The sequence below is a fragment of the Rattus norvegicus genome, chromosome 5 (assembly GCF_036323735.1).
Source record: "Rattus norvegicus strain BN/NHsdMcwi chromosome 5, GRCr8, whole genome shotgun sequence".
Taxonomy (NCBI): domain Eukaryota; kingdom Metazoa; phylum Chordata; class Mammalia; order Rodentia; family Muridae; genus Rattus; species Rattus norvegicus.
Window position 1 is genome coordinate 144,638,060 of NC_086023.1, and position 10,858 is coordinate 144,648,917.

Below are 10,858 nucleotides of genomic sequence, written 5' to 3' on the forward strand. Positions count from 1 at the left end.
CCTGAGAAAGTCCGTTTAGTTTGTTTTTAAAGCCGGAAAATGAGAAAACCGTTTTAGTGAGGCACTTAGTTTGGTGGAGGATTCTCTTACACGTGACCGACTTGAAAGAACAAGACTTTTGGTGAGCTTTAGAGAAAATGTTCCTACTGGGAAGGTTGAAGACCTGAGATGAGTCCTTGGCATTCGCACGATGGAAGGACAGAGCTGGCTCCAGGAAACTGTTCCCTCACTTTAAACATACACTGCAGTGTGCACATACATGAGCTAATAATGTGGGAAAAGGTTCAGTAGGCAGGTGGGGAACATTAGCTTTCATTCTGGCCTAGAGTGAGTCCTAATTTCAAAGCATGTGTATGAACTCCTTAGTTTAAAAAAACTCATAGGACGGAATATACAAACCCTGTTAGGTTTATTTGGAAATGCCAGTCAGCAGCTGAACTGAAAATACAAGGAACAAACAACTTCAACATAGCAGCTAGTAAAGCTTTCAGGTAGATGTGTGTGTGTGTGGGTTTTTGGAAACTGAGCTCCTAAGTCAGTGTTGGGTACATGAAGAAATGGCTCAGAACCATCTGCTACATGAAGACTGGCTTCTAGGCAGCTAGGATCAGGGTTTTATGCCCATGCCCTCAGAGACACCTATTCACCTATTTGACATACAAAATTCACAGGAAGTCTGGTGAAAGTGAATGTGATAGACTGCTACTATAAGACAGTTGTGTGGCCATTTAAGGAAACACAGAAGTCTAATGAAATGGAGGCACACTAGGACCAGAGGTTTTGCCAAGTCTGCCTCGTCCTAGATATGAGTACTAAGGACCACAAGTCTAAATATACTCAATTAACAGTCATGTCTCTGCATGCATTTTCAACACAGGTCAAATGTGTATGCACATGAAGTGACCAGGATGGACAAATGGGTTGTGTAGAATGAGGTGCTGAGCACTGAGGAGAACAGATAAGAAAGTTAATATATTAGTGAACAAACAATGGAAACTTCCTTTAATGTGTGTGCCTTTAATTCAGCATCTGGGAGGCAGAGGATGGGGGGGTCCATGAGATTTTGAGGATTAGTGCAATTACCCTTGGGTTTTTGTTTTTTGGTTTTTTTTTTTTTGTTTTGTTTTGATTTTTTTTATAACTTTTTCTACACTCTGAACAAGTTTACCCATAGCCTGGACCATTTAAACCGCTTCCTAAAGTTAAGCACACAGAAAAGGTAAAATTGTGTCCCAATTGGACTCTGCTGTACTCTGTTCATTTCCATCGCAGGTGACGGGCTGGTTACCTTATGGTTTTTCTTGGAATAAAACAGCTAAAAGCATCTTGGGGAGGAGTTAGTTTTAGGTTGCAGCTTCACTGCGCAATTCATCATCCAGAGAACGCTGTAGGAACTCAAAACTGAAGAAGCCTGGAAGCAGGAACTGATACGGAGGCCCTACTGCTTTCTGGCTTACTCAGCCTGAGTTGTAGCGCCCAGGCCATCAGCCAGGGTCTCACCTCCTATAGTGAGCTGTGTGCTCCCACATCAGTCAAAAAAGGCACCAGGGGTTGCTTGACAGGCAGTCTGGTTGGCAGCGTTTTCTTAATGGGGGTTCACACTTTTTCAATGACCAGCTTGTCAGGTTGACATAAGCTAGCCAACATGGTTACCTATTCCTTTATGGGAAACTATAATAGTATATAATGAGTAGACTTGGAGAGTTAGGGTTAATGTGATTGGAGGGCTGTGTGTGCTGTGCTCAGGCACTTTCTGATCAGAGAGGTTAAACCTGGGGGTCAGCTTTCTAATTACTAGAAGTGAAGCATTGGTTCTGTCTTAACAAAAATGTTAGCAGTGTTTTAGTTCCTATAATGGGGAATAAATGGAGATGGTTTTGATAGATTTCCCAATCAGCCAATACTGGCCTCGAGCACATTCTCATCCTTTGAAACAGATGTCTCTTGTTTTCTTTGAGGATAGTAAGGCAGGAAGACTGGAGTATGTTCTACTTTTTAGCTCTGATAACGGTGAGGGAGAACTCACTTTTTTTTTTTTTTTTTTTTTTTGGTTCTTTTCGGAGCTGGGGACCGAACCCAGGGCCTTGTGCTTCCTAGGCAAGCGCTCTACCACTGAGCTAAATCCCCAACCCCCCCCCCCCCTTTTTTTTTAATAGAGTTTTATTTAAAATTTTTCTTTTGGGTGTGTGTGCCTACAGTTACCAAAGGAAGCCAAAGAGGGCTTTGGATTCCCTAGAAGTGCAGTTGCAATTGCCATCTGCCGCCTATGGGTGCTAGGAATTAAACTTGAGCCTTCTGGAAGAGCAACAAATGCTTTTTTTTTTTCATACAAATACTTCGATGATTTATCTTTTTTAGATACTTCATTCATAGGAGTACACTGTAGCTGTCTTCAGACACCAGAAGAGGGCATCAGATCCTATTACAGATGGTTGTGACCAACCATGTGGTTGCTGGGAATTGAACTCAGGACCTCTGGAAGAGTAATCAGTGCTCTTAACCACTGAGCCATCTCTCCAGCCCTATATGAATTTTTTTTTTGTTGTTGTTCTTTTTTTCGGAGCTGGGGACCGAACCCAGGGCCTTGCATTTCCTAGGCAAGCCCTCTACCACTGAGCTAAATCCCCAACCCCAGAATTCTTATGTTCTTAAAAATTTATTTACCTTACATCCTGATCTCAGCTCTCCTTTCAGTCCTACTCTCCCACCCACCTTCTCCCATTGTCCCCTACCCTGCCACCACCCCCACTATCACCACTGGTATCACCTCTGCATGGCACATCAAGTCTCATGAGGACTAAGCTCATTCTTGCTCACTGAGGCCACACATGGCAACCCAGCAGGAGAAAGTGATCCAAAGGCAGTCAACAAGACAGCTTGGCCCTCATTCCACCCTGGTTCACAATTGTTGGGGGACCCACATGAAGACCAAGGGGTGCAATAGGTGCTCTTAACTCATCATTCCCCAGAGTGGCTACTTGTTTTTTAATTATTATTATTAAAACATGTTCTCTAAAAATTTATCTTAGGGCGTGGCACTGCCCTAGTCCTAGTACTTGGTCAGCAGAAGGTGGATCTCTGGCAGTTTGACGTCAGCCTAGACATAGTTTTACCACAGCTAGGTCTGTTTTAAAAAAAATTTTAATTCATGTATGAGTATTATGTATGTGCATGGAATGCCTGCCTGGTGACATGGAGGCCACAAGTAGTCATCATTTTTCAGGAAGTAGATTGCAATTGAGAGCAACCATGAGAGTACTGGGATTTGAGCCTGGGTCCTCTGGAAGAACAGCTAGACTTCTGAACTACTGAACTCTCCAGCCCCAAACTACTTCTGAAAAGGATGAAAACATCTGAATTGTCTTTCCAGCCCTATTTTTAAATTATAAGTTTTATTGCATTCATGATACAGGGGGAATACTCAACCTGTTGTTTGAGATTGGGTCTCGTACTAACCTTGGCTGCGAAGCCGTGGTCCCACACTGATACGTTACATTGCTGCTCTGTATCTTCACTTCTGGCTGTACTGAAACTAAAGGCCTGTGTCACCACTTCCCAGCTGCTTCTTGGTTTTTTATTTTTTATTTTTTTAAAGATTTAAAGGTATTTTGTGGGGATGGAGAGGTTGCTCAGCAGTTAAGAGCAATGACTGCTCTTCCAAAGGACCCAGGTTCAATCCCCAGCACCACATGGCAGTTCACACTGTAATTCTAGTTCCAGGGGATCTAATTTGCTATCCCAGAAACACAGAGAGACCATCAATGTACATAAAATAATTAAAAATGCTCTTTTGTGGAGAACCTGAATTGAACCTAGGGGAGTGTCCTTCCTTCCTTTTCTTTCACTTCTTCCTTCCTCTTTTCCTTTTCCCCTCCCTCCCTCCCTTTCTTCCTTCCTGTTTTTTAAGTCAGTTCTCTTTGTAGCCCTAGCTGTCCTAGAGCTATGTAAACCAGGTGACCTCAACCTTGTAGAAGTTTCCAGTGATTTTGTAGTCACCAGCTATTGGTACCTTTACAAATCTTGTTCAATAAAGCAGTCAAAGCCCCAAACAGAAACAAAGAGGGGGGAGCAAGGAGGAGCATCAACGAGTGTTTGGGTGTTCTGTTTTATTATTTAAAAGATGGGATCTTTCATCCACTTGTTTGCTTGCTTGTTCAGGGTCTCCCGAGGAGGTGTTGACTTGCCTGAAACTCACTATTTAAGCCAGGCTGGCCTACAACTCAAGAGTTTTGCCTGCCTCTGCTTCCCAAGTCTAGAATAAAGTGTGTGTGCCATCTTGCCCAGATCTTTGTTTTTATGTGGAGGAGTCTTCGGCCTGCATGTATGTGATATGTCATGTGTGTGCCTATGCTGTCTTCTAGACTCCAAGGACATCTGTATTCATGTGGCATAGTCACACAGATACATAAATACGATAACTTAAAAAAAAACAAAAAACCAAAAAACAACAAAACCCAAACAAACCAAGGAAGTCCAAGAAGAAGGCTCAGTGGTTAAGAGTACTAGCTGCTCTTCCTGAGGACCCAGTTTTGAGTTTCAGCATCTCCATGGCAGTCAACAACCTTAGCTCAGGTTCCAGGAATCTGATGCCCTCTTCTAGCCACTGTGGGCACTGTATAAACATTTTGCAGAGACATTCACATAAAGCACACATAAAGTAAAAATCTTATCTTCTGGGTGACCAAGCCTTTAACAGGAGAGCCATCTCTCCAGCTCAAATAAATATATTTACTAAATGTATTAAAAACAACCAGGATGCTTACAGATTCAAAAGTTCTAGGAGCATCATTTTTCAGGGCAAAATGAAAGCTATTTGAAGGAACACCAGAAACTACTTAATCTACTTGATTCAGTTAAAATGAATAGACCAATTCTATTATGCACCATTCCTAAAAACAGTTACTTTTGATTGGGAGGGTTTGAGACAGGGTTTCTCTATGTAGCCTGTGCTGTCCTGGAACTCACTTTGTAGACCCGGCTGGCCTCAAACTCATAAAGATCCACCTGTCTCTGCCCCCAAGTGCTGGAATTAAGAGGCATTGCCCTTCCACACAACTTTAATTACCATTATTTAACAAGGACCAGGAAACTTTCAAGACCTCAAGAAAAATAAAAGTACTGTTGTAATACTATGTAAGAAGACATTTCAATTATTTCTTTTGTGTACATTCCAACATCACAATAGTACAGTGTATAGAAATAAGAGAACAACTTGTATAAGTTGGTTCTCTCCTACTACATGTGTTCAAGAGAATCAAACTCAGACCCGAACAGAAATATACATAAAACAAGGAGCTGAAGAAATGGCTCAGTAGTTAAAAGCACTGGGTGCTTTTCTGGAGGACTCTGTTCGATTCACAGCACTCCTGCAGCTGCTGAGAACTACTACAACTCTAGTCTCAGCGAATCCACCAACTTCTGGTCTCCTCTAGCACCAGACATACATATTATAGTGCACAGACATACATGCAGATAAAATACCCATATATGGGCTGGAGAGATGGCTCAGCGGTTAAGAGCACTGACTGCTCTTCCAGAGGTCCTGAGTTCAAATCCCAGCAACCACATGGTGGCTCACGACCATCTGTAATGAGATCTGATGCCCTCTTCTGATGTGTCTGAAGATAGCTACAGTTCACTCATATACTTAAATAAATCTTTAAAAAGAAAATACCCATATATACAAAATAAGGGTTTTCTCTGTGTAGCACTGGCTGTCCTGGAACTCATTCTAAAGACCAGGCTGGCCTCAAACTCAGAGATCTGCCTACTTTTGCCTCCTTGAACTGGGTTACAGGCTTGTACTGCTACCTGGTGTAGGTGTTCTTGGTTTCCATGGGTTCACTGAAGAACCAGAGTCACTCAAGGATAAATTAAGGCCTTGCAGGGAGCAGCAGGGAGAGCTAGCCTTTGTGGACTGACTCTCCGACAGCCATGCAATAGCATATTTTTTTGATTGGGACACACATTCCTCATACCAAGACCTCTAATCTAATCCATGTGTTTCTGGAAAGGAAACATCACACCCAGGCAACTTTAGTCCTTACTGTGTGTGCAGTTTGCAGGATTCAATAACGCGGGGCTGGGGATTTAGCTCAGTGGTAGAGCGCTTACCTAGGAAGCGCAAGGCCCTGGGTTTGGTCCCCAGCTCCGAAAAAAAGAACCAAAAAAAAAAAAAAAAAAAAAAACCAAAAAAAACCCAAAACGCAAGACCTTCCAGGTGTGCCCGGACCATCGGGTGACCAAAGCCATGCACAGGGTGTAAAGGTCCTGCAGAGAAACAGCTCCACAGGTAACAGAACAACCGCCGCTTTCTATGAAGATTTCAAGGTCAAAGCACCTCTAGAGAACAACTACTCATCCTAACGTTTACCTGAGATATAATGATTCTATTAAATTTTCTGTGACAACCCTGCTGATTTGAAAGTCATTAACTCAGTTGATCCCCAAAGTGGACTGTATCAAAATCATCTATGGAACTTTAAAAACTAGTCTCATGGTCTTTGCCCCAGACTGATCTACTCAGAATCCCCAAGGATGAGACACAGACATCTACCCGATGGCTTTGCCAGGTTTGAGTAAAAGTGTAAATTCTTTTTTTTTTTTTAAGATTTTTTCATGTACATGAGTACACTGTAGATGTCTTCAGACACACCAGAAGAGGGCATCAGATCCCATTACAGATGGTTGTGAGCCACATGTGGTTGCTGGGAATTGAACTCAGGACCTCTGGAAGAGCAGTCAGTGCTTTTTTTTTTTTTTTTGGTTCTTTTTTTCGGAGCTGGGGACCGAATCCAGGGCCTTGCGCTTCCTAGGCAAGCGCTCTACCACTGAGCTAAATCCCCAACCCCGCAGTCAGTGCTCTTAACGGTTGAGCCATCTCTCCAGTCCTGTAAATGCTTTATCTGAAGACTTATTTTGCTAATCCTTTAGCTTGAATACCTAGTTAAGGGAGAGGGCAACATATAGGTTGAAATGAAAGTAACTAAGTCTTAGAATGTGCTCAGTAAATGCTTTTCATGAATGAAATCTATATGATTCTTATATCTCTGAGTGGGTTTTATTTTTTCTTTTTCCCTGTGTTTAATTTTGCAGTTCTGGGGCCTGATCCAGAGCTCTATGCATGTTAAGCAAGTGAGCTCTGTCCCCAGCTAGATTTTGGCACTATTTTAATTTTATTAATAAGAAGTAGAAATGCAGGCACCTTAAAGATGGCTCAGTGCATAAGGAATTTATCTATCATTCATGATGACATGATTTTGATTCCATAAGAGCTACAGCACTAATGCCATCCTCCAACACACAACTTAAAAGGCTAGGAATCGTGGTACACACGTAATCCCAGCATTCCAGTGGCAGAGACAGGTGAACTCTCTGGGAGTTCAAGGCCAGCAGGGTCTACATAGTGAGAACCCCTTTCTGCCCAAAAGGGCTTAAAAAGTAGTTTCTTTGAATTTGTGGTTAATACATATACTCTTACACTTTCCTGAGTTTGGATATAGATGCCTTAGTTTAGGATCAGTTTATATCCATCTACCAGAAAATCGAAATCATCCTAAGTTAAGAAACAGCATAGGGGTTGGGGATTTAGCTCAGTGGTAGCAAGTGCAAGGCCCTGGGTTCGGTCCTCAGAAACAGCATAGCTTAGCCAACACAGGGCACCATGGTGAGTGCACATAAGTTGTGAGTCTGAACCTTGTGACTGACCGGGAGCTAGTTTATGTTTCTGCCTCCCATGATCTCCTAAGCAGATCTTTTGAGTTTGAAGCCAGCCAGGGCTACACAAAGAAGCCCCATCTGGAAAAACCAAACCAAACCGCCTCCTGCCCCTCCCCCGCCACAAATGATAAGCTTGTAAATTCCCCACAAATAAGCAGCAGCAAAGTAAAAAGCTTTCAAGGGTTGGGGATTTGGCTCAGTGGTAGAGCACTTGCCTAGCAAGTGCAAAGCCCTGGGTTCGGTCCCCAGCTCCGAGAAGAAGAAAAAAAAAAAAAAAAAAGAAAAAAGGAAAAAAAAGGATGCTTTCATTCAATGTGCAAAGACAACCTGCTGACCCCCCGCCCCCACACAGCCACTACGTGATCCTGGCTATCTGGGAACCAGCTCTGTAGATCAACATGGCCTCTTGCTTAGAGGGCTCTGCCTCCCCAGTGCTGGGATTAAAATTATGAGCCATTGTACCATTCATAGACCACCTGTTTTATATTTTGATCTTTACTAATTGTATGATTCATAACCTTTTAAAGGAGTAAATTTATTTAATGATTTATCTTCTGTGAACTGGTGTTTTGCCTTCATGTGTGTCTATGTAAGGGTATTGGATCCTCTGGAACTGGAGTTGTAGGCCATTGTGGGCTGCCATGTAGGTGCTAGGAATTGAATCCAGGGTTCTCTGCAAGAGTAGTCAGTGCTCTTAACTACTAAGCAATCTCCTGAGCCCCCCTAAAACTTGCTTCTTAGGCTACTGAGAGCACCAAATGCAATTTGCAAAGTACCAAGTACGTAATAGGCATTTGACAAAGATACCTACCTATTCCACTTTCCAGAAGGGGTGTGAGAGAGAACAACCAAATATGGGGATGAGGGGAGAAATCCACTATCTTGAATCTGAGAAGATGGAAATTAAATAACCAAAACTAAAAACTTCATGTATGTGGTATTTTGAATATGCTTTGGTCCAGGGAGTAGCACTGTCAGGAGGTATGGGCGTGGAAGATGTGCGTCACTGTGTGGGTGGGCTCTGAGACTCCTCTGCTCAGGCTCGATCCCATGTGGCATCAAGCCTCCTAGCTGCCTACAGAGGAGTCTCTTCCTAGCTGCCTTCTTTTGGCTCCTCCAGGACCAAGTCTGTTTGTATGCTGCCATGATCTCTACCATGATGATAATAGACCAGACTTCTGAAACTGTCAGCCAGCCCCAATGTTTGTCTTCGTAAGAGTTTCCTAGGTCTCATCACAGCAATAAAACCCTAACACTGGAAGAGGAAGCTGACTTCAGAGAAAAGTTCATGGCTTAAAGAACATAAAAGAAAAATCACAGTAAAAAATACGTGGAATAAACATTCAAAACAAGGTCAACAACAAGCAGCTATTAATGGGCTAGGAACTAGAAGGCAGAACAACAGTGACAGCAGTGGGACAATGTAGAACAGAGGCGGGAATGCTGGTGGGAGTGACACAATGCCTGGGGCCTGGCTGAAGGGCAAGAGGCACGAGACCTCAGGCCCTGAGTCCACTTCTAAATGTTTTCCTAGAAAAGACTTTTCTAAGTGGTACGTGACTGGGTCAGGCTTTGCTGAGTTCATCCTTGGTTTTTGTTTGTGGAGCCAGGATTTATTGGTGTAGCCTTGACAGTCCTGGGACTAGCTCTGTACATCAGGCTGGCCTGAGAGTCAGAGATCCACCTGCCCTTGCCTCCCAAGCACTGGGACTAAAGGTGTATTCTATCCTAGTTAACATGTTAAGGGCTGCTTCCCCACCATAGCAGGCACCAGCCCTAGAGCCTCAAATGGTAGAGCCCCTTCCTGCATACTGGAGTCACAGGCTCCCACACCTGAAGACAGCCTTGTCCCTGACTGACCTTCCCTCTTGCTGGACTCAGTTTGAGGTGCTGTCCTTCACTGCACAGCTAAGGATATCTAAGATTTTTACCTTTTCCAAATCCATGAAGATCAGTGAACCCAGAATGCATTACACCCAAGAGTGAGGGCTGGGTGGTTAGCAACAGAGCAAGAGACCGCTAGCAGAGACCATAGAGGATCCAACTGAACTTTGGCATAAACTGGGCTGTGGTATAGTAAAAGCCCAGGCAATGAAGATAGGATTAACCAGACAATTGGGGAACCACGGAGTTTTGTTCACATCACACCCACCTTGAGGACACGGAGGCTGGAGATGGACTTGTCGGCACAGGTGCGGCTCAGGAGTAGATGAGATCCAAGGGTAACGAAGACAGATCACGGAGCAACTCTCGGGGCGTGTAGCTCCTGTGGAATGGACTCTAGTGTTGGAGGCGCTACTCTATATGCAGCCCAGAGGAAATGCCACCTGTACCAGGTCCCTTCTATAAATTATGGCATTGGGGCTGGACTCCCTCTGCTCTGGCTTTTGGCTTCTTCTGGAGGATAAAGACAGCAGGACTGAGTGACTACCGGAGGCCCAGAATTCAGCTGAAGCTCTAAACAGCCTAGATCTGTCATGTGCCACCTACTTCTTGCCTTTACTCTTTAAACGAGGCAGGTAGCTGAGAGAACCAAAACTCAACCTGGCTTTCCTAAACTCCCTACTTCCCTGATCTCTTTCCTCTTGGCATGAGCTGATGCAGTTGTTAAGGGAAGACCAATGCCTCGTCTACCTACTCTGTATCTCAAATCTAACTCAGCCACTCCATATCTCAGCCAGTAGGTACCAGGTCCTTGTTCCAGTTAGGCAGCTAATTTTTTTTTTTTTTTTTTTTTTTGCTTCTGTAGAATTATTCTCTTCCCAGCAATGGTTTTAGTTAAAAAAATTTACTTAACAGGGTTGGGGATTTAGCTCAGTGGTAGAGCACTTGCCTAGCAAGCACAAGGCCCTGGGTTCGGTCCTCAGCTCCAAAAAAAAAAAAAAAAAAAAAAACCAAAAAACCAATTACTTAACAACACAGTTACTGGCTGTTATGATGGTATTACAGGACTTCCTTGGCACTGGGAACTGAATCTAGGACCTTATTTGTTCTAGGGAAGTAAGTATGTTATCACTAAGTCACAGTCCTCGGGGAGTTTGGTGGGATCCTGGGAGTGTGCTGCCGTGCCTGGTTTCTTACTAGATTTCTATATTAGAAAACTATGTTCAGGGGTTGGGGATTTAGCTCAGTGGTAGAG

General features: G+C 43.5%; 1 pseudogene; it reads left to right on the forward strand.

Moving 5' to 3' along the window:
• The first annotated feature begins 8,702 nt into the window (after positions 1–8,702).
• Cdc42se1-ps1 (CDC42 small effector 1, pseudogene 1) lies at positions 8,703–10,574 on the forward strand (annotated as a pseudogene).
• Positions 10,575–10,858: the final 284 nt, after the last annotated feature.